A 22979-nucleotide genomic window follows, 5' to 3' on the forward strand; every position below is an offset into this window, starting at 1 on the left:
TACATAAAGTATACTATCCATCCATCTACATTGTATACCTGTGGTGTCTTTTTTTCTTTATACTATAAACGCAGTCTGCTGACAGTGTCCACCAGGTCCATTATACTGTATATAGCAGTACGGTAGGCCACTGCTGTACCTACCTCTGTGTCTTCAGTCACTCGTCGTCATACATAAAGTATACTATCCATCCATCTACATTGTATACCTGTGGTGTCTTTTTTTCTTTATACTATAAACGCAGTCTGCTGACAGTGTCCACCAGGTCCATTATACTGTATATAGCAGTACGGTAGGCCACTGCTGTACCTACCTCTGTGTCTTCAGTCACTCGTCATCATACATAAAGTATACTATCCATCCATCTACATTGTATACCTGTGGTGGCTTTTTTTCTTTATACTATAAACGCAGTCTGCTGACAGTGTCCACCAGGTCCATTATACTGTATATAGCAGTACGGTAGGCCACTGCTGTACCTACCTCTGTGTCTTCAGTCACTCGTCGTCATACATAAAGTATACTATCCATCCATCTACATTGTATACCTGTGGTGGCTTTTTTTCTTTCTACTATAAACGCAGTCTGCTGACAGTGTCCACCAGGTCCATTATACTGTATATAGCAGTACGGTAGGCCACTGCTGTACCTACCTCTGTGTCTTCAGTCACTCGTCGTCATACATAAAGTATACTATCCATCCATCTACATTGTATACCTGTGGTGTCTTTTTTTCTTTATACTATAAACGCAGTCTGCTGACAGTGTCCACCAGGTCCATTATACTGTATATAGCATTACGGTAGGCCACTGCTGTACCTACCTCTGTGTCTTCAGTCACTCATCGTCATACATAAAGTATACTATCCATCCATCTACATTGTATACCTGTGGTGGCTTTTTTTCTTTATACTATAAACGCAGTCTGCTGACAGTGTCCACCAGGTCCATTATACTGTATATAGCAGTACGGTAGGCCACTGCTGTACCTACCTCTGTGTCTTCAGTCACTCGTCGTCATACATAAAGTATACTATCCTTCCATCTACATTGTATACCTGTGGTGGCTTTTTTTCTTTATACTATAAACGCAGTCTGCTGACAGTGTCCACCAGGTCCATTATACTGTATATAGCAGTACGGTAGGCCACTGCTGTACCTACCTCTGTGTCTTCAGTCACTCGTCGTCATACATAAAGTATACTATCCACCCATCTACATTGTACACCTGTGGTGGCTTTTTTTCTTTATACTATAAACGCAGTCTGCTGACAGTGTCCACCAGGTCCATTATACTGTATATAGCAGTACGGTAGGCCACTGCTGTACCTACCTCTGTGTCTTCAGTCACTCGTCGTCATACATAAAGTATACTATCCATCCATCTACATTGTATACCTGTGGTGTCTTTTTTTCTTTATACTATAAACGCAGTCTGCTGACAGTGTCCACCAGGTCCATTATACTGTATATAGCAGTACGGTAGGCCACTGCTGTACCTACCTCTGTGTCTTCAGTCACTCGTCATCATACATAAAGTATACTATCCATCCATCTACATTGTACACCTGTGGTGTCTTTTTTTCTTTATACTATAAACGCAGTCTGCTGACAGTGTCCACCAGGTCCATTATACTGTATATAGCAGTACGGTAGGCCACTGCTGTACCTACCTCTGTGTCTTCAGTCACTCGTCATCATACATAAAGTATACTATCCATCCATCTACATTGTACACCTGTGGTGTCTTTTTTTCTTTATACTATAAACGCAGTCTGCTGACAGTGTCCACCAGGTCCATTATACTGTATATAGCAGTACGGTAGGCCACTGCTGTACCTACCTCTGTGTCTTCAGTCACTCGTCGTCATACATAAAGTATACTATCCATCCATCTACATTGTATACCTGTGGTGACTTTTTTTCTTTATACTATAAACGCAGTCTGCTGACAGTGTCCACCAGGTCCATTATACTGTATGTAGCAGTACGGAAGGCCACTGCTGTACCTACCTCTGTGTCTTCAGTCACTCGTCGTCATACATAAAGTATACTATCCATCCATCTACATTGTATACCTGTGGTGTCTTTTTTTCTTTATACTATAAACGCAGTCTGCTGACAGTGTCCACCAGGTCCATTATACTGTATATAGCAGTACGGTAGGCCACTGCTGTACCTACCTCTGTGTCTTCAGTCACTCGTCGTCATACATAAAGTATACTATCCATCCATCTACATTGTATACCTGTGGTGTCTTTTTTTCTTTATACTATAAACGCAGTCTGCTGACAGTGTCCACCAGGTCCATTATACTGTATATAGCAGTACGGTAGGCCACTGCTGTACCTACCTCTGTGTCTTCAGTCACTCATCGTCATACATAAAGTATACTATCCATCCATCTACATTGTATACCTGTGGTGGCTTTTTTTCTTTATACTATAATCGCAGTCTGCTGACAGTGTCCACCAGGTCCATTATACTGTATATAGCAGTACGGTAGGCCACTGCTGTACCTACCTCTGTGTCTTCAGTCACTCGTCGTCATACATAAAGTATATTATCCATCCATCTACATTGTATACCTGTGGTGGCTTTTTTTCTTTATACTATAAACGCAGTCTGCTGACAGTGTCCACCAGGTCCATTATACTGTATATAGCAGTACGGTAGGCCACTGCTGTACCTACCTCTGTGTCTTCAGTCACTCGTCGTCATACATAAAGTATACTATCCATCCATCTACATTGTATACCTGTGGTGGCTTTTTTTCTTTATACTATAAACACAGTCTACTGACAGTGTCCACCAGGTCCATTATACTGTATATAGCAGTACGGTAGGCCACTGCTGTACCTACCTCTGTGTCTTCAGTCACTCGTCGTCATACATAAAGTATACTATCCATCCATCTACATTGTATACCTGTGGTGTCTTTTTTTCTTTATACTATAAACGCAGTCTGCTGACAGTGTCCACCAGGTCCATTATACTGTATATAGCAGTACGGTAGGCCACTGCTGTACCTACCTCTGTGTCTTCAGTCACTCGTCGTCATACATAAAGTATACTATCCATCCATCTACATTGTATACCTGTGGTGGCTTTTTTTCTTTATACTATAAACGCAGTCTGCTGACAGTGTCCACCAGGTCCATTATACTGTATATAGCAGTACGGTAGGCCACTGCTGTACCTACCTCTGTGTCTTCAGTCACTCGTCGTCATACATAAAGTATACTATCCATCCATCTACATTGCATACCTGTGGTGTCTTTTTTTCTTTATACTATAAACGCAGTCTGCTGACAGTGTCCACCAGGTCCATTATACTGTATATAGCAGTACGGTAGGCCACTGCTGTACCTACCTCTGTGTCTTCAGTCACTCGTCATCATACATAAAGTATACTATCCATCCATCTACATTGTACACCTGTGGTGTCTTTTTTTCTTTATACTATAAACGCAGTCTGCTGACAGTGTCCACCAGGTCCATTATACTGTATATAGCAGTACGGTAGGCCACTGCTGTACCTACCTCTGTGTCTTCAGTCACTCGTCGTCATACATAAAGTATACTATCCATCCATCTACATTGTATACCTGTGGTGACTTTTTTTCTTTATACTATAAACGCAGTCTGCTGACAGTGTCCACCAGGTCCATTATACTGTATATAGCAGTACGGAAGGCCACTGCTGTACCTACCTCTGTGTCTTCAGTCACTCGTCGTCATACATAAAGTATACTATCCATCCATCTACATTGTATACCTGTGGTGTCTTTTTTTCTTTATACTATAAACGCAGTCTGCTGACAGTGTCCACCAGGTCCATTATACTGTATATAGCAGTACGGTAGGCCACTGCTGTACCTACCTCTGTGTCTTCAGTCACTCGTCGTCATACATAAAGTATACTATCCATCCATCTACATTGTATACCTGTGGTATCTTTTTTTCTTTATACTATAAACGCAGTCTGCTGACAGTGTCCACCAGGTCCATTATACTGTATATAGCAGTACGGTAGGCCACTGCTGTACCTACCTCGGTGTCTTCAGTCACTCGTCGTCATACATAAAGTATACTATCCATCCATCTACATTGTATACCTGTGGTGGCTTTTTTTCTTTATACTATAAACGCAGTCTGCTGACAGTGTCCACCAGGTCCATTATACTGTATATAGCAGTACGGTAGGCCACTGCTGTACCTACCTCTGTGTCTTCAGTCACTCGTCATCATACATAAAGTATACTATCCATCCATCTACATTGTATACCTGTGGTGTCTTTTTTTCTTTATACTATAAACGCAGTCTGCTGACAGTGTCCACCAGGTCCATTATACTGTATATAGCAGTACGGTAGGCCACTGCTGTACCTACCTCTGTGTCTTCAGTCACTCGTCGTCATACATAAAGTATACTATCCATCCATCTACATTGTATACCTGTGGTGGCTTTTTTTCTTTATACTATAAACGCAGTCTGCTGACAGTGTCCACCAGGTCCATTATACTGTATATAGCAGTACGGTAGGCCACTTCTCTACCTACCTCTGTGTCTTCAGTCACTCATCATCATACATAAAGTATACTATCCATCCATCTACATTGTATACCTGTGGTGGCTTTTTTTCTTTATACTATAAACACAGTCTACTGACAGTGTCCACCAGGTCCATTATACTGTATATAGCAGTACGGTAGGCCACTGCTGTACCTACCTCTGTGTCTTCAGTCACTCGTCGTCGTACATAAAGTATACTATCCATCCATCTACATTGTATACCTGTGGTGCCTTTTAGTTGTGCGCATTAAAATATGGAGAACAAAAATGTGGAGGTTAAAAAAATAGGGAAAGATCAAGATCCACTTCCACCTCGTGCTGAAGCTGCTGCCACTAGTCATGGCCGAGACGATGAAATGCCATCAACGTCGTCTGCCAAGGCCGATGCCCAATGTCATAGTACAGAGCATGTAAAATCCAAAACACAAAAGATCAGTAAAAAAATGACCCAAAAATCAAAATTAAAAGCGTCTGAGGAGAAGCGTAAACTTGCCAATATGCCATTTACGACACGGAGTGGCAAGGAACGGCTGAGGACCTGGCCTATGTTCATGGCTAGTGGTTCAGCTTCACATGAGGATGGAAGCACTCATCCTCTCGCTAGAAAAAAGAAAAGACTTAAGCTGGCAAAAGCACAGCAAAGAACTGTGCGTTCTTCGAAATCACAAATCCCCAAGGAGAGTCCAATTGTGTCGGTTGCAATGCCTGACCTTCCCAACACTGGACGGGAAGAGCTTGCACCTTCCACCATTTGCACGCCCACTGCAAGTGCTGGAAGGAGCACCCGCAGTCCAGTTCCTGATAGTCAAATTGAAAATGTCACTGTTGAAGTACACCAGGATGAGGATATGGGTGTTGCTGGCGCTGGGGAGGAAATTGACAAGGAGGATTCTGATGGTGAGGTGCAGTGCCGTAACTAGGCATTTTAGCGCTGTGTGCAAGAACTGACATTGGCGCCCCCCCCCCCTCCCCGTACAAGATAGGTGCAGTGCGCGTCGTAGGCGCGCGAAAAATATATAGGGGCGTGGCTTCACTGGAAGGGGCGTGGCAACAAAATAATAGCAATTCATACTACGGTGCACAGTAGTCTCCATTATTCAAATTACGCTGCACAGTAGCGCCACTACACCAGGTAGAGCCCCTTTTATACATTACAGTAGACAGCATCCCCCTTTTTACACATTGCGGCAGCCAGTCCCCCTTTTTACACATTGCGGCAGCCAGTCCCCCTCTTTACACATTGCGGCAGCCAGGACCCCTTTTTACACATTGCGGCAGCCAGTCCCCCTTTTTACACATTGCGGCAGCCAGTCCCCCTTTTTACACATTGCGGCAGCCAGGACCACTTTTTACACATTGCGGCAGACGGGACCCCTTTTTACACATTGCAGCAGATGGGACCCCTTTTTACGCATTGCGGCAGCCAGGACCACTTTTTACACATTGCGGCAGACGGGACCCCTTTTTACGCATTGCGGCAGCCAGTCCCCCTTTTTACACATTGCGGCAGACGGGACCCCTTTTTACACATTGCAGCACATGGGACCCCTTTTTACACATTGCAGGAGAGAGAGAGAGAGAGAGAGAGGGGGGGGGATATACTTACCTTCTCCCCGCTGACAGGCTCCTCGTGCATCTCCCTCTCGGTGCAGTGTGAAGTCAGTTGAGAAGGAGGAGGAGGGAGGGGGAGCAGAGAGCCGCAGCAGCGCTATTTGATTGGTAGTAAGCGCTGCTGCAGCATCCCCCTCTCCTTCTGTATTGGCTGCCTGGCGCTGCTGTGGATGCTGGGATGCATCCACAGCAGCGCCAGGCAGCCAATACAGAAGGAGAGGGGATGCTGCAGCAGCGCTTACTACCAATCAAATAGCGCTGCTGCGGCTCTCTGCTCCCCCTCCCTCCTCCTCCGCTGCCCGGCGCTCCTGTCTTCTCTCCTCCAGCGCGGCGCACGGGGCAGTTCAGAGGCGGCATGTAATGAGTCAATTTGACTCATTACATGCCGCTGGCCGTGCGCCCCCAGGGCAACTGCGCTGTGTGCCAAGCCCCCTTGGCACACACGTAGTTATGGCCCTGGTGAGGTGGTTTGTTTAAGTCAGGCACCCGGGGAGACACCTGTTGTCCGTGGGACGAATATGGCCATTGACATGCCTGGTCAAAATACAAAAAAAATCAGCTCTTCGGTGTGGAATTATTTCAACAGAAATGCGGACAACAGGTGTCAAGTCGTGTGTTGCCTTTGTCAAGCTGTAATAAGTAGGGGTAAGGACGTTAACCACCTTGGAACATCCTCCCTTATACGTCACCTGCAGCGCATTCATCATAAGTCAGTGACAAGTTCAAAAACTTTGTGTGACAGCGGAAGCAGTCCACTGACCACTAAATCCCTTCCTCTTGTAACCAAGCTCCTGCAAATTACACCACCAACTCCCTCAGTGTCAATTTCCTCCTTCCCCAGGAAAGCCAATAGTCCTGCAGGCCATGTCACTGGCAAGTCTGACGAGTCCTCTCCTGCCTGGGATTCCTCCGATGCATCCTTGAGTGTAACGCCTACTGCTGCTGGCGCTGCTGTTGTTGCTGCTGGGAGTCGATCGTCATCCCAGAGGGGAAGTCGGAAGACCACTTGTACTACTTCCAGTAAGCAATTGACTGTCCAACAGTCCTTTGCGAGGAAGATGAAATATCACAGCAGTCATCCTGCTGCAAAGCGGATAACTGAGGCCTTGGCAGCCTGGGCGGTGAGAAACGTGGTTCCGGTATCCATCGTTAATTCAGAGCCAACTAGAGACTTGATTGAGGTACTGTGTCCCCGGTACCAAATACCATCTAGGTTCCATTTCTCTAGGCAGGCGATACCGAAAATGTACACAGACCTCAGAAAAAGAGTCACCAGTGTCCTAAAAAATGCAGTTGTACCCAATGTCCACTTAACCACGGACATGTGGACAAGTGGAGCAGGGCAGACTCAGGACTACATGACTGTGACAGCCCACTGGGTAGATGTATTGCCTCCCGCTGCAAGAACAGCAGCGGCGGCACCAGTAGCAGCATCTCGCAAACGCCAACTCGTTCCTAGGCAGGCTACGCTTTGTATCACCGCTTTCCAGAATACGCACACAGCTGAAAACCTCTTACGGCAACTGAGGAAGATCATCGCAGAATGGCTTACCCCAATTGGACTCTCCTGGGGATTTGTGGCATCGGACAACACCAGCAATATTGTGCGTGCATTACATCTGGGCAAATTCCAGCACGTCCCATGTTTTGCACATACCTTGAATTTGGTGGTGCAGAATTATTTAAAAAATGACAGGGGCGTGCAAGAGATGGTGTCGGTGGCCAGAAGAATTGCGGGCCACTTTCGGCGTACAGGCACCGCGTACAGAAGACTGGAGCACCACCAAAAACACCTGATCCCTGCCCTGCCATCATCTGAAGCAAGAGATGGTAACGAGGTGGAATTCAACCCTCTATATGCTTCAGAGGATGGAGGAGCAGCAAAAGGCCATTCAAGCCTATACATCTGGCCACGATATAGGCAAAGGAGGTGGAATGCACCTGACTCAAGCGCAGTGGAGAATGATTTCAACGTTGTGCAAGGTTCTGCAACCTTTTGAACTTGCCACACGTGAAGTCAGTTCAGACACTGCCAGCCTGAGTCAGGTCATTCCCCTCATCAGGCTTTTGCAGAAGAAGCTGGAGACATTGAAGGAGGAGCTAAAACAGAGCGATTCCGCTAGGCATGTGGGACTTGTGGATGGAGCCTTTCATTCGCTTAACCAGGATTCACGGGTGGTCAATCTGTTGAAATCAGAGTGTCACAACTGAGGGCCTGAGCTGACGGGAGGCAGCCTCAGTTGTAGGGGCTGAGATGTAACGGAACCTGGGAGGTTGTATCAGACCCCTAGACATGTAAGTAACATGTAGAATAACTGCCCGAAGGCGTGACCACGACAACCAGGATAAAAGTCAATGATGTTTATTATGACAAACTCCGTAACACAGCAGCAGTAAAGGAAACATAAAAGTCAACAGAGGATAAATACAATTCCTGGGTACTACAGGGTGGCAAGGGCCACAGGCACTGGTAGAGTGAGACAGTTCTTATAATCTTCTAGTTGGAAAGTTCTTACCAGACCTGACTGTAGCAATGGAGAGAACCCAGGATCGTACCAGCTGGTGTTCCAGGAAAGGCTGGGTTGCTGAAGATAAAACGGCTGCTGTGGATACTGGCTGGAACCAGACTGTTGTTGGTACGGAGTGGATACTGGCTGGAACCAGTTAAATAATAAACGAACTTGAGAGCGATGAAATAATAATGAAGTTTGGAGTTTAAGAGCGGTGAAATAATAATACCGGTGGAGAGTGGTAAACTGCAGAAAGGACACCGGCCCTTTAAGAGAAGCTGTACACTGCTGGAAGCTGGGCTGGAAGCAGGTGATTGATGAAGTTTGGAGTTTGAGAGCGGTGAAATAATAATACCGGTGGAGAGTGGTAAACTGCAGAAAGGACACCGGCCCTTTAAGAGAAGCTGTACACTGCTGGAAGCTGGGCTGGAAGCAGGTGATTGTTGTAACTGGAAACAGGTGAGTCCAGAATGGATCGGAGAGTCAGGCTACACCGCAGATGGAATGCTGGTGCGGGTCTCTATAGCAGAAGTCTGGAGACAGGAGCTGGAACCTGGAAGACAACCACAGGAGAGAGACAAACTGGAACTAGGTTAGACAACCAAAGCACTGACGCCTTCCTTGCTCAGGCACAGCTTACTTATACCTGCAGCAAGGAAGGGGTTGGCTAGGCAATTATGCAAATCAACAATACAGACAGCAGATTGGTGGAAATGCTCAGATGACAAAATCCAAGATGGCTGCGCCCATGCAGACACTTGGAGGGAAGTTTGGTTTGTAATCCATGTGAGAATTGAAACAGTAATGGCGACGCCGGCCACAGGAGACAGGAGACGCCAGACTGACAAGCGCACATTTAACCACGCGGGCACAGCGGAGGCCGCGGCTGATGAAATCACCACTCTGACATTCTGCATGTGGAAACTCAGGAACAGCGGGATCCGGTCCTGGAACGCTGAGCCAGCCTTAGGAGGCATCTGAAGGGTAAGTAATGGCGTCCAGATACCCGGATCGTGACAGCACCCCCCCCTTTAGGAGTGGCCCCAGGACACTTCTTAGGCTTTAAAGGAAACTTTGCGTGGAAATTTCGGACCAAGGCAGGAACATGGACGTCTGAGGCATTGGTCCAAGAGCGTTCTTCAGGACCATAGCCCTTCCAGTCAATGAGGTATTGTAACTGACCGTAACGGAAACGTGAGTCCAAAATCTTGGCCACCTCGTACTCGACTCCCCGTTGAGTCTGAACTTTGGGAGCTGGAGGAAGTGCGGAATGAAACCGATTCAGGATCAGCGGTTTCAACAAAGAAACATGAAATGTCCTGGGTATTTTCAAGAAGGATGGTAACTGTAACCTGTAGGCAACAGGATTGATGACTTGTTCAATCTTGAAGGGTCCGATGTAGCGAGGTGCAAATTTCATGCTGGGAACTCTCAACCTCAAATTCTTCGTGGACAGCCACACACGATCACCCACCTTGAGAGCAGGAACCGCTCTACGCTTTCTATCGGCAAACTTCTTATACCTGAATGAGGCTTTAAGCAGGGCTGCGCGGACGTTCCTCCAGTTATTTGAAAACTGACGCAAGGTGACATCCACTGCTGGAACAGAAGTTGCGGGAAGCGGTTGGAATTCTGGGACTTTAGGGTGGAATCCATAATTAATGAAGAATGGTGTAGAAGAAGATGAGGAATGGTATTGATTGTTGTGGCTGAACTCGGCCCAAGGAAGGAGTTGAACCCAGTCATCTTGAGAGGAAGACACATATATACGGAGGAAGGCCTCCAAGTCCTGATTCACCCTCTCGGTTTGACCATTGGTCTGAGGATGGTAAGCCGTGGAAAACTTTAACTTGACTTGGAGGGCTTGACACAAACTTCGCCAAAATTTGGCTACAAATTGTACTCCACGATCCGAGATGATCTCTTCAGGAAGACCGTGAAGTCGGAAGATCTCTTGTATAAACACTTGAGCCAACTTGGAAGCTGACGGAAGACCGGTGAGAGGGATGAAATGTGCCATCTTGGTGAACCGGTCAACTACCACCCAGATGGTATTAAACTTGTTGCAGATAGGTAGATCGGAAACAAAGTCCATCGACAAATGGGTCCAAGGTCGACGGGGAACAGATAATGGAACCAGTTGCCCCGCAGGCGACTGGCGGGAGACTTTGTGTTGGGCACACTTTGGGCAGGAGGCAATAAATTCCATAACGTCCTTCTTCAGAGTTGGCCACCAGTAGGACCTAGAAATAAATTCAAGGGTTTTCTGAATGCCTGTATGTCCAGCAAAACGGGAAGCATGGGCCCAATGCATGAGCTTCTTCCTTAGAACTGGCTTAACAAAACTTTTCCCTGGTGGAGGCGTAGAGTCCATCCCTACCGTGGAGAATGCCAACGGATTAATAATAGGATGCTTGTCTGCAGACTCGGACTCATTTTCTTGCTCCCATGAGCGGGAAAGGGCATCGGCCTTACGATTCTGAGAACCCGGACAGAACTGGAGTTTAAAGTCAAACCTAGAGAAGAAAAGTGCCCATCTGGCCTGACGAGGATTCAGACATTGTGCGCCTTTGAGATATAAAAGATTTTTGTGGTCGGTAAGAATGGTGATTGAGTGGGAAGCTCCCTCCAACAGGTATCTCCACTCCTCCAGAGCGAGCTTGATGGCTAGCAACTCCTGATCGCCAATGGCATAGTTGCGCTCAGCTGGGGAGAACTTCCGGGAGAAGAAACTGCAAGGATGTAGATGTCCATCTTTGGCCCTCTGGGATAACACTGCTCCTACTCCAACGGAGGAGGCATCTACCTCTAAGATAAAAGGAGAGTCGGTGTCGGGCTGTTTCAGAACTGGTGCAGAGATTAACCGTTGCTTCAGAAGGTGAAAGGCCTGTGTAGCTTCCTCGGACCACTTGGACGGATTAGCACCTTTCTTGGTTAATGCAGTGATAGGCGCCACAATGGTGGAAAAGTCTCGTATAAATTTTCTATAATAATTGGCGAACCCTAAGAACCTCTGGACCCCTTTGAGGCTTAAGGGTATAGGCCAATTCTGGATTGCTTGGAGTTTCTCAGGATCCATCTCTAGTCCGGAACCGGACACAATGTAACCTAGAAACAGAATGGTTTTAACTTCAAACACACACTTCTCCAATTTACAATAGAGGTAATTGACACGGAGACGGGAAAGAACCTCTTTTACCCAGAAACGATGATCTTCGAGATTATTAGCAAAGATGAGGATGTCGTCTAGATAAACCACGACATGGCGGTACAAGATGTCCCTGAAAATCTCATTCACGAAGTGCTGGAAGACTGCTGGAGCATTGCTCAATCCGAAGGGCATGACGAGGTACTCATAATGTCCGTCACGGGTGTTAAAGGCGGTCTTCCACTCGTCACCCTCACGGATTCGGATGAGATTGTAGGCACCCCTCAAGTCCAGCTTTGTGAAAATAGTTGCACCACTAACTCTATCAAAGAGCTCGGTAATCAGGGGTAAAGGGTATCGGTTCTTGACGGTAATGTCGTTCAGACCTCTGTAGTCGATGCACGGACGCAGACCACTGTCTTTCTTCTTAACGAAGAAGAAGCCTGCGCCGGCTGGAGAAGAAGATGGTCGGATGAAACCCTTCGCCAGGTTCTCTTTGATGTACTCTTCCATGGAGTGTGTCTCAGGCAGAGACAACGGATAAGTTCGGCCTCGCGGTGGAACCTTCCCTGGAATGAGGTCGATTGGGCAGTCCCATTCTCTATGAGGAGGAAGGATATCAGCAGAGGCTTTACTGAACACGTCCGTGAAGTCTTGATATGGAGGAGGCGGAACATCAGATGACCTGGGGAAGGAAGAACAAACAGGAAGAACTTTGGCTAAACAAGTCTCAGCACAGGAGGGATCCCATGCCAGTATTTGCGTAGTCGTCCAGTCAATTGATGGGTTGTGGAGACGGAGCCATGGAAGGCCTAAAACCACTGGATGTGTGGCTCTTGGAATCACTAAAAAAGAAATATACTCAGAATGAAGAACTCCCACTCTCAGACGAACTGGAAGAGTCCTTAAGGAAATGACTGCGTCAAAAATCTTGCTGCCTTCCACGGCAGTCAAAGAGATGGACGAGGACAGTCTCTCGGTGGGTAGGGACCACCGTTTAACATAAGCTTCGGTTATGAAATTCCCAGCTGCTCCGGAATCAAGGAGGGCAATGACGTTCCTGTAACGTTGAGCAATTTGGAGCGACACTGGGAGGTTACAGTAATGAGGAGATGGAGAGGAGATCATTACTCCTAGCCGGCCCTCTCCTTGGCGAGCTAGGATCTGGAGTTTCCCGGACGTTTGGGACAGGCATTGATAGTGTGCGACGGAGCTGCACAGTAGAGACAGAGAGACTCAGAGAGACGTCTTCGGCGCTCAGCGGGAGATAGACGAGAACGACTAATTTGCATAGGCTCATCCTTGGATGGAGATGGTTGACGAGGAGGAGGAGCAGAAGATTTAGGAGTAGATGATCTTCCTCGCTCAGTTGCTCTCTCTCTGAAACGTAGATCAACCTTCGTGCAAAGAAAAATTAGCTCATCCAACTTAGAGGGCAAGTCTCTGGTAGCTAACTCATCCTTGATGCGTTCTGATAAGCCATGCCAGAATGCAGCATACAGGGCCTCGTCGTTCCATGCCAGTTCGGATGCCAGGATTTTAAACTGAATAAGATACTGTCCCACAGTACGTGTTCCCTGGCGTAAACGGAGAATCTCAGATGAAGCAGATGTTATCCGGCCTGGCTCGTCGAAGATGCGCCTGAATGTAGCTACAAAGTCAGTATAGGAGGATAGCAGGGGATCAGACTTCTCCCATAAAGGTGATGCCCAGTCAAGGGCTGAGCCACTGAGAAGGGAGATGATATAGGCAATTTTGGTACGGTCACTGAAGAAATTGCCAGGTAGAAGCTCAAAGTGGATTTCACATTGATTGAGAAATCCCCTGCAGAACCTTGGAGATCCATCAAATTTTGCTGGCGTTGGAAGATGAAGATGTGGACTGGAAATGGGTAAGGTGGGTGGGGTTACAGCTGGTGTCACTGTAGTGGACGCACCGGACGTGCCAGGTCCACGGAGGGTCGTTTGAATCCCATCCAGCCGTGTAGAGAGATCCTGGAGACAGCGGATGATGTGGCCCTGTGCAGCCTCCTGATGTTTAAGTCGGGCTGCCAGTTCTTGCATTGGCCTGGCCGCTTGATCCTGGTCTCCGGCTGGATTCATTAGGTCAGTGCTTACTGTCACAACTGAGGGCCTGAGCTGACGGGAGGCAGCCTCAGTTGTAGGGGCTGAGATGTAACGGAACCTGGGAGGTTGTATCAGACCCCTAGACATGTAAGTAACATGTAGAATAACTGCCCGAAGGCGTGACCACAACAACCAGGATAAAAGTCAATGATGTTTATTATGACAAACTCCGTAACACAGCAGCAGTAAAGGAAACATAAAAGTGAACAGAGGATAAATACAATTCCTGGGTACTACAGGGTGGCAAGGGCCACAGGCACTGGTAGAGTGAGACAGTTCTTATAATCTTCTAGTTGGAAAGTTCTTACCAGACCTGACTGTAGCAATGGAGAGAACCCAGGATCGTACCAGCTGGTGTTCCAGGAAAGGCTGGGTTGCTGAAGATAAAACGGCTGCTGTGGATACTGGCTGGAACCAGACTGTTGTTGGTACGGAGTGGATACTGGCTGGAACCAGTTAAATAATAAACGAACTTGAGAGCGATGAAATAATAATGAAGTTTGGAGTTTAAGAGCGGTGAAATAATAATACCGGTGGAGAGTGGTAAACTGCAGAAAGGACACCGGCCCTTTAAGAGAAGCTGTACACTGCTGGAAGCTGGGCTGGAAGCAGGTGATTGATGAAGTTTGGAGTTTGAGAGCGGTGAAATAATAATACCGGTGGAGAGTGGTAAACTGCAGAAAGGACACCGGCCCTTTAAGAGAAGCTGTACACTGCTGGAAGCTGGGCTGGAAGCAGGTGATTGTTGTAACTGGAAACAGGTGAGTCCAGAATGGATCGGAGAGTCAGGCTACACCGCAGATGGAATGCTGGTGCGGGTCTCTATAGCAGAAGTCTGGAGACAGGAGCTGGAACCTGGAAGACAACCACAGGAGAGAGACAAACTGGAACTAGGTTAGACAACCAAAGCACTGACGCCTTCCTTGCTCAGGCACAGCTTACTTATACCTGCAGCAAGGAAGGGGTTGGCTAGGCAATTATGCAAATCAACAATACAGACAGCAGATTGGTGGAAATGCTCAGATGACAAAATCCAAGATGGCTGCGCCCATGCAGACACTTGGAGGGAAGTTTGGTTTGTAATCCATGTGAGAATTGAAACAGTAATGGCGACGCCGGCCACAGGAGACAGGAGACGCCAGACTGACAAGCGCACATTTAACCACGCGGGCACAGCGGAGACCGCGGCTGATGAAATCACCACTCTGACATTCTGCATGTGGAAACTCAGGAACAGCGGGATCCGGTCCTGGAACGCTGAGCCAGCCTTAGGAGGCATCTGAAGGGTAAGTAATGGCGTCCAGATACCCGGATCGTGACACAGAGCACTACATTTTGGCCACCGTGCTCGATCCTAGATTTAAAACTTACGTTGTATCTCTCTTTCCGGCAGACACAAGTCTGCAGAGGTTCAAAGACCTGCTGGTGAGAAAATTGTCAAGTCAAGCGGAACGTGACCCATCAACATCTCCTCCTTCACATTCTCCCGCAACTGGGGGTGTGAGGAAAAGGCTACGAATTCCGAGCCCACCCGCTGGCGATGATGCAGGGCAGTCTGGAGCGAGTGCTGACATCTGGTCCGGACTGAAGGACCTGCCAACGATTACTGACATGTCGTCTACTTTCACTGCATATGATTCTCTCACCATTGAAAGAATGGTGGAGGATTATATGAGTGACCGCATCCAAGTAGGCACGTCAGACAGTCCGTACGTATACTGGCAGGAAAAAGAGGCAATTTGGAGGCCCTTGCACAAACTGGCTTTATTCTACATAAGTTGCCCTCCCTCCAGTGTGTACTCCGAAAGAGTGTTTAGTGCCGCCGCTCACCTTGTCAGCAATCGGCGTACGAGGTTACTTCCAGAAAATGTGGAGAATATGATGTTCATTAAAATGAATTATAATCAATTCCTCCGTGGAGACATTCACCAGCAGCAATTGCCTCCAGAAAGTACACGGGGACCTGAGATGGTGGATTCCAGTGGGGACGAATTAATAATCTGTGAGGAGGGGGATGTACACAGTGAAAGGGGTGATGAATCGGATGATGATGATGAGGTGGACATCTTGCCTCTGTAGAGCCAGTTTGTGCAAGGAGAGATTGATTGCTTCTTTTTTGGTGGGGGCCCAAACCAACCAGTCATTTCAGTCACAGTCGTGTGGCAGACCCTGTCGCTGAAATGATGGGTTCATTAAAGTGTACATGTCCTGTTTATACAACATAAGGGTGGGTGGGAGGGCCCAAGCAGTGGCGTAACTACTGCCCCCGCAGCCCTCGCGGTGGCTTGGGGGCGAGGGGCTGCGGGGGCGCCACTGACTTAGAACAGATTGACATGCGGACGAGCGTCCGCATGTCAATCTGCAGGACTCCTTCCCTCCGCCGCTGTAAGGAGGGACACGGAGCGCACAGCGCGTGCCCCCCTGTGTCCCTCCCTGGCTCTCCGGCTGTCTAATACAGGAAGTGCCGTTCGTGAGCTCTGATTGGCTCATGAACCGGCACTTACTTTATTAGACAGCCGGAAAGCCAGGAGGGACACAGGGGGGCGCTCCGTGTCCCTCCAACACAAAGGAGGGGGAGGGGAGCAGGCACTGTGGGGGACTATCTGGCACTGGGGGCATATACCTGGCACTGTGGGGGAATATCTGGCACTGGGGGCATATACCTGGCACTGTGGGGGACTATCTGACACTGGGGGCATATACCTGGCACTGTGGGGGACTATCTGGCACTGGGGGCATATACCTGGCACTGTGGGGGAATATCTGGCACTGGGGGCATATACCTGGCACTGTGGGGGACTATCTGGAACTGGGGGCATATACCTGGCACTGTGGGGGAATATCTGGCACTGGGGGCATATACCTGACACTGTGGGGGACTATCTGGCACTGGGGGCATATACCTGGCACTGTGGGGGAATATCTGGCACTGGGGGCATATACCTGGCACTGTCGGGGAATATCTGGCACTGGGGGCATATACCTGGCACTGTGGGGGAATATCTGGCACTGGGGGCATATACCTGGCACTGTGGGGGACTATCTGGCACTGGGGGCATATACCTGGCACTGTGGGGGACTATCTGGTACTGGGGGCATATACCTGGCACTGTGGGGGAATATCTGGCACTGGGGGCATATACCTGGCACTGTGGGGGAATATCTGGCACTGGGGGGATCAGGCACTGAGGGGGCATATGTGACACTGTGGGGGAATATCTGGCACTGGGGGCATATACCTGGCACTGTGGGGGAATATCTGGCACTGGGGGCATATGTGGCACTGGGAGCACAGCCCTAGCAACAAGCACTACCCCCTAGCAACGAGCATGACACCCAGTGCATGAAACCCCTGGCAACGAGCATGACACCCAGTGCATGAAACCCCTGGCAACGAGCATGACACCCAGTGCATGAAACCCCTGGCAACGAGCATGACACCCTGAGCATGAAAACCCCTGGCACCGTGCATGGAACAAAGAGCATGAAACCCCTGGCAACGAGCAGGTAATTTAAAAGTAATTAAAAGCCTTACTGTAGAACTTAATGTGTAATGGGCATTACGGTGTGTGGCATAATGTATCACGGACATTGCGGTGTGTGTCATAATGTGTCAGGCATTACGGTGTGTTGTATACTTTATCACTGGGCATTGTGGTATAATGTCTCGGGGTCATTGCGGTGTGGCATAATGTATAACGGGCATTGCGGTATGTGTCATACTGTGTCACAGATACGGTGTGTAGCATAATGTATAACGGGCATTGCGATTCCTGTCATAATGTGTCGGGGGCATTACGGTGTGTGGCATAATGTGTCGGGGACATTACAGTGTGTGCATATTGTGTCATGTGCATTGTTGTGTGTAGCATAATGGCTAAGGCCATTGCAGTATGTGGAATAATGTATACTGGGCATTACTATAAGGAGAAAAAATGACAAATAATGTAAGGGGCATGAATCAGGATTATTTTTCTTTCCTGTGGTGGCTAACGTCTGGGCATGCAGGTTGCAAAACTGGGGTATAAGGTAGTCTTTTCCTGCAATGCCACGTGCCTTTACGCGAAGCCACGCCCATTCCAACGAAGTCACACCCATTTTTGTCGGCGCGCACCTACGGCGCGCGCATATTTCTCCCTTTACTAGTGCCAATTATGGGGGGTATGGGAGGGGGGGGGGGGGCGCCGAAGAATTTTTTGGCTTGGGGGAGAAAAATTTCTAGTTACGCCACTGGGCCCAAGGACAATTCCATCTTGCACCTCTTTTTTCTTTCATTTTTCTTTGCGTCATGTGCTGTTTTTGGAGTATTTTTTGGAAGGGCCATCCTGCGTGACACTGCAGTGCCACTCCTAGATGGGCCAGGTGTTTGTGTCGGCCACTTGGGTCGCTTATCTTAGTCACACAGCTACCTCATTGCGCCTCTTTTTTTCTTTGTGTCATGTGCTGTTTGGGGAGTATTTTTTTGAAGGGCCATCCTGCGTGACACTGCAGTGCCACTCCTAGATGGGCCAGGTGTTTGTGTCGGCCACTTGGGTCGCTTATCTTAGTCACACAGCTACCTCATTGCGCCTCTTTTTTTCTTTGCGTCATGTGCTGTTTGGGGAGTATTTTTTTCAAGTGCAATCCTGTCTGACACTGCAGTGCCACTCCTAGATGGGCCAGGTGTTTGTGTCGGCCACTTGGGTCGCTTATCTTAGTCACACAGCTACCTCATTGCGCCTCTTTTTTTCTTTGCGTCATGTGCTGTTTGGGGAGTATTTTTTTCAAGTGCCATCCTGTCTGACACTGCAGTGCCACTCCTAGATGGGCCAGGTGTTTGTGTCTGCCACTTGGGTCGCTTAGCTTAGTCACACAGCTACCTCATTGCACCTCTTTTTTTCTTTGCGTCATGTGCTGTTTGGGGAGTATTTTTTTGAAGGGCCATCCTGCGTGACACTGCAGTGACACTCCTAGATGGGCCAGGTGTTTGTGTCGGCCACTTGGGTCGCTAATCTTAGTCACACAGCTACCTCATTGCGCCTCTTTTTTTCTTTGCGTCATGTGCTGTTTGGGGAGTATTTTTTTTGAAGGGCCATCCTGCCTGACACTGCAGTGACACTCCTAGATGGGCCAGGTGTTTGTGTCGGCCACTTGGGTCGCTTATCTTAGTCACACAGCTACCTCCTTGCGCCTCTTTTTTTCTTTGCGTCATGTGCTGTTTGGGGAGTATTTTTTTGAAGGGCCATCCTGCGTGACACTGCAGTGCCACTCCTAGATGGGCCAGGTGTTTGTGTCGGCCACTTGGGTCGCTTATCTTAGTCACACACGTACTGTACCTCATTGCGCCTCTTTTTTTCTTTGCGTCATGTGCTGTTTGGGGAGTATTTTTTTCAAGTGCAATCCTGTCTGACACTGCAGTGCCACTCCTAGATGGGCCAGGTGTTTGTGTCGGCCACTTGGGTCGCTTATCTTAGTCACACAGCTACCTCATTGCGCCTCTTTTTTTCTTTGCGTCATGTGCTGTTTGAGGAGTATTTTTTTGAAGGGCCATCCTGCGTGACACTGCAGTGCCACTCCTAGATGGGCCAGGTGTTTGTGTCGGCCACTTGGATCGCTTAGCTTAGTCACACAGCTACCTCGGTGCAAATTTTAGGACTAAAAATAATATTGTGAGGTGTGAGGTGTTCAGAATAGACTGAAAATGAGTGAAAATTATGGTTATTGAGGTTAATAATACTATGGGATCAAAATGACCCCCAAATTCTATGATTTAAGCTGTTTTTTAGGGTTTTTTGAAAAAAACACCCGAATCCAAAACACACCCGAATCCGACAAAAAAATTTCAGTGAGGTTTTGCCAAAACGCGTTTGAACCCAAAACACGGCCGCGGAACCGAACCCAAAACCAAAACACAAAACCCGAAAAATTTCCGGTGCACATCACTAGTATAAACAGGACATGCACACTTTAACAAACCAATCATTTCAGCGACAGGGTCTGCCACACGACTGTGACTGAAATGATTGGTTTGTTTGGGCCCATACAAAAAAAGAAGCAATTAATCCCCCAAACAAAAAAGAAGCAGTTAACCTTTCCTTGCACAAACTGGCTCTAAAGAGGCAAGATGTCGTCCTAATTCTCATCCTCCGATTCCTCACCTCTTTCAGTGTGTACATCCTCCTCCTCACAGAGTATTAATTTGTCCCCACTGGAATCCACCATCACAGGTCCCTGTGTACTTTCTGGAGGTAATTGCTGGTAAAGGTCTTCCCAGAGGAATTTATAATTCATTTTGATGAACATCATCTTCTACACATTTTGTGGAAGTAACCTCCTATGCCGATTTCTGACAAGGTTACCGGCTTCACTAAACACTCTTTTGGAGTACACACAGGAGAGGGGACGGGACAACTTAGGTAAAATAAAGCCAGTTTGTGCAAGGGCCTCCAAATTGCCTCTTTATCCTGCCAGTATACATGCCTACTTGGATGCTGTCACCGATATAATCCTACACCATTCTTTCAATGGTGACAGCATCATATGCAGTGACAGTAATCATTGGCAGGTCCTTCACTCTGGACCAGATGTCAGCATTTGCTCCTGACTGCCCTGCATCACCGCCAGTGGATGTGCTAGGAAATATTATCCTTTTCCTCACAGCCCCAGTTGCGGGAGAAAATTAAGGAGGAGCTGGTGATGGGTCACGTTCCGCTTGAGTTGACAATTTTCTCACCAGCAGGTCTTTGCACCTCTGCAGACTTGTGTCTGACAAAAAGAGAGATACAACATAGGTTTTAAACCTAGGATCGAGCACGGTGGCCAAAATGTAGTGCTCTGATTTCAACAGATTGACCACCCTTGTATCCTGGCAAAGCAAATGAAGGGCTCCATCCACAAGTCCCACATACTTTGCGGATTCGCTCCATCTTAGCTCCTCCTTCAATTTATCCAGCTGCTTCTGCAAAAGCCTGATGAGGGTAATGACCTGACTCAAGCTGGCAGTGTCTGAACTGACTTCACATGTGGCAAGTTTGAAGGGTTGGAGAACCATAAACAACACGGAAATCATTCTCCACTGCGCTTGTGTCAGGTGCATCCCCCCTCCTTTGCTTATGTCATAGATGGATGTATAAGCTTGAATGGCCTTTTACTGCTCCTCCATCCTCTGAAGCTTATAGAGTGTTGAATTCCACCTCGTTACCACCTCTTGCTTCAGATGATGGCAGGGCAGGTTCAGGAGTGTTTACTGGCACTCCAGTCTTCGGCACGCAGTGGCTGAATGTCGAAAGTGGCCCGCAATTGTTCGGGCCACCGACAGTATCTCCGACACGCCCTTGTCATTCTTCAAAAAATTCTGCACCATCAAATTAATTGTATCTGCAAAACATGGGACGTTCTTGAATTTGCCCAGATGTAATGCACGCACAATATTGGTGGCATTGTCTGATATCACAAATCCCCAGGAGAGTCTAAGTGGGGTAAGCCATTGTGCGATGATGTCCCTCAGTTTCCGTAAGAGGTTGTCAGCTGTGTGGCTCTTACGGAAACCGGTGATACACAGCGTAGCCTGCCTTGGAACGAGCTGGTGTTTGTGAGATGCTGCTACTGGTGCCGCTGCTGTTGTTGCTGCGGGAGGCAATACATCTACCCAGTGGGCTGTCACAGTCAAGTAGTCCTTAGTTTGCCCTGCTCCACTTGTCCACATGTCCGTGGTTAAGTGGACCCTGGGTACAACCACATTTTTCAGGACACTGAGGACACTTTTCTTAATGTCCCTGTACAGTCCGGGAATCGCTTTCCTAGTGAAGTGGAATCTAGATGGGATTTGGTACCGGGGAGACACTACCTCCATTAACTGTCTAAATCCCACTGCACTAATGGTGGATACCGGATGCACGTCTAACACCAACATAGCTGTCAAGGCCTCAGTTATCCACTTTGCAACAGGATGACTGCTGTCATATTTCATCTTCCTCGTAAAGGACAGTCAATAGCTTAGTTGAAGTAGTACAAGTGGTCTTCCGACTTCCCCTCTGGGATGAGATCGACTCCCAGCAGCAACAACAGCAGCAGCAGTAGGCGTTACACTCAAGGATCCTCCGGAGGAATCCCGGTTAGGAGAGGACTCGTCAATCATGCCAGTGACATGGCCTGCAGGACTACTGACGTTCCTGACTTAGGAGGAAATTGACTTTGAGGGAGTTGGTGGTGTGGCTTTGCAGTAGCTTGGGTACAAGAGGAAGAAGGGATTTAGGTGTCAGTGGACTGTTTACACTCTTACCCAAAGTTCTGAACTTGACAATGACTTCTGATGAATGTGCTGCAGGTGACATATAAGGGAGGATGTTCCTATTGTAGGTGGTTAATGTCCTTACCCATACTTATTACGGATTGACAAAGGCAACACACGGCTTGACACCTGTTGTCCGGATTTATGGAGAAATAATTCCACACCGAAGAGGTGGCTTTTTTGGTATTTTGCCCAGGCATGACAATGGGCTTATTCATTCCACGGACAACTGTCTCCCTCGGTGCCTGATCTAAACAAACTACATCACCATCAGAATCCTCTTCGTCAACTTCCTACTCAGCGCCAGCAACACCCATATCCTCATCCTGGTGTACTTCAACAGTGACATCTTCAATTTAAATATCAGAAACTGGACTGTGGGGGCTCCTTCCAGCACTTGCAGAGGGCGTGCAAATGGTGGAAGGAGCCACCTTTTCCTGTCCAGTGTTGGGAAGGTTAGGCATCGTAACCACCGGTGCCGACACACTTGGACTCTCCTTGGGGATTTGTGATACCACCTTACAATGCACAGTTCTTTGCTGTGCTTTTGCCATCTTAATGCTTTTAATTTTTCTAGCGGGAGGATGACGGCTTCCATCGTCATGTGAAGCTGAACTACTAGTCATGAACATAGGCCAGGGCCTTAGCCGTTCCTTGCCACTCCATGTCGTAAATGGTATATTGGCAAGTTTACTTTTCTCCTCAGATGATTTAAATTAATTGTTTTGGGACATTTTAC

Source organism: Pseudophryne corroboree, chromosome 6 (assembly GCF_028390025.1).
Source record: "Pseudophryne corroboree isolate aPseCor3 chromosome 6, aPseCor3.hap2, whole genome shotgun sequence".
NCBI lineage: Eukaryota > Metazoa > Chordata > Amphibia > Anura > Myobatrachidae > Pseudophryne > Pseudophryne corroboree.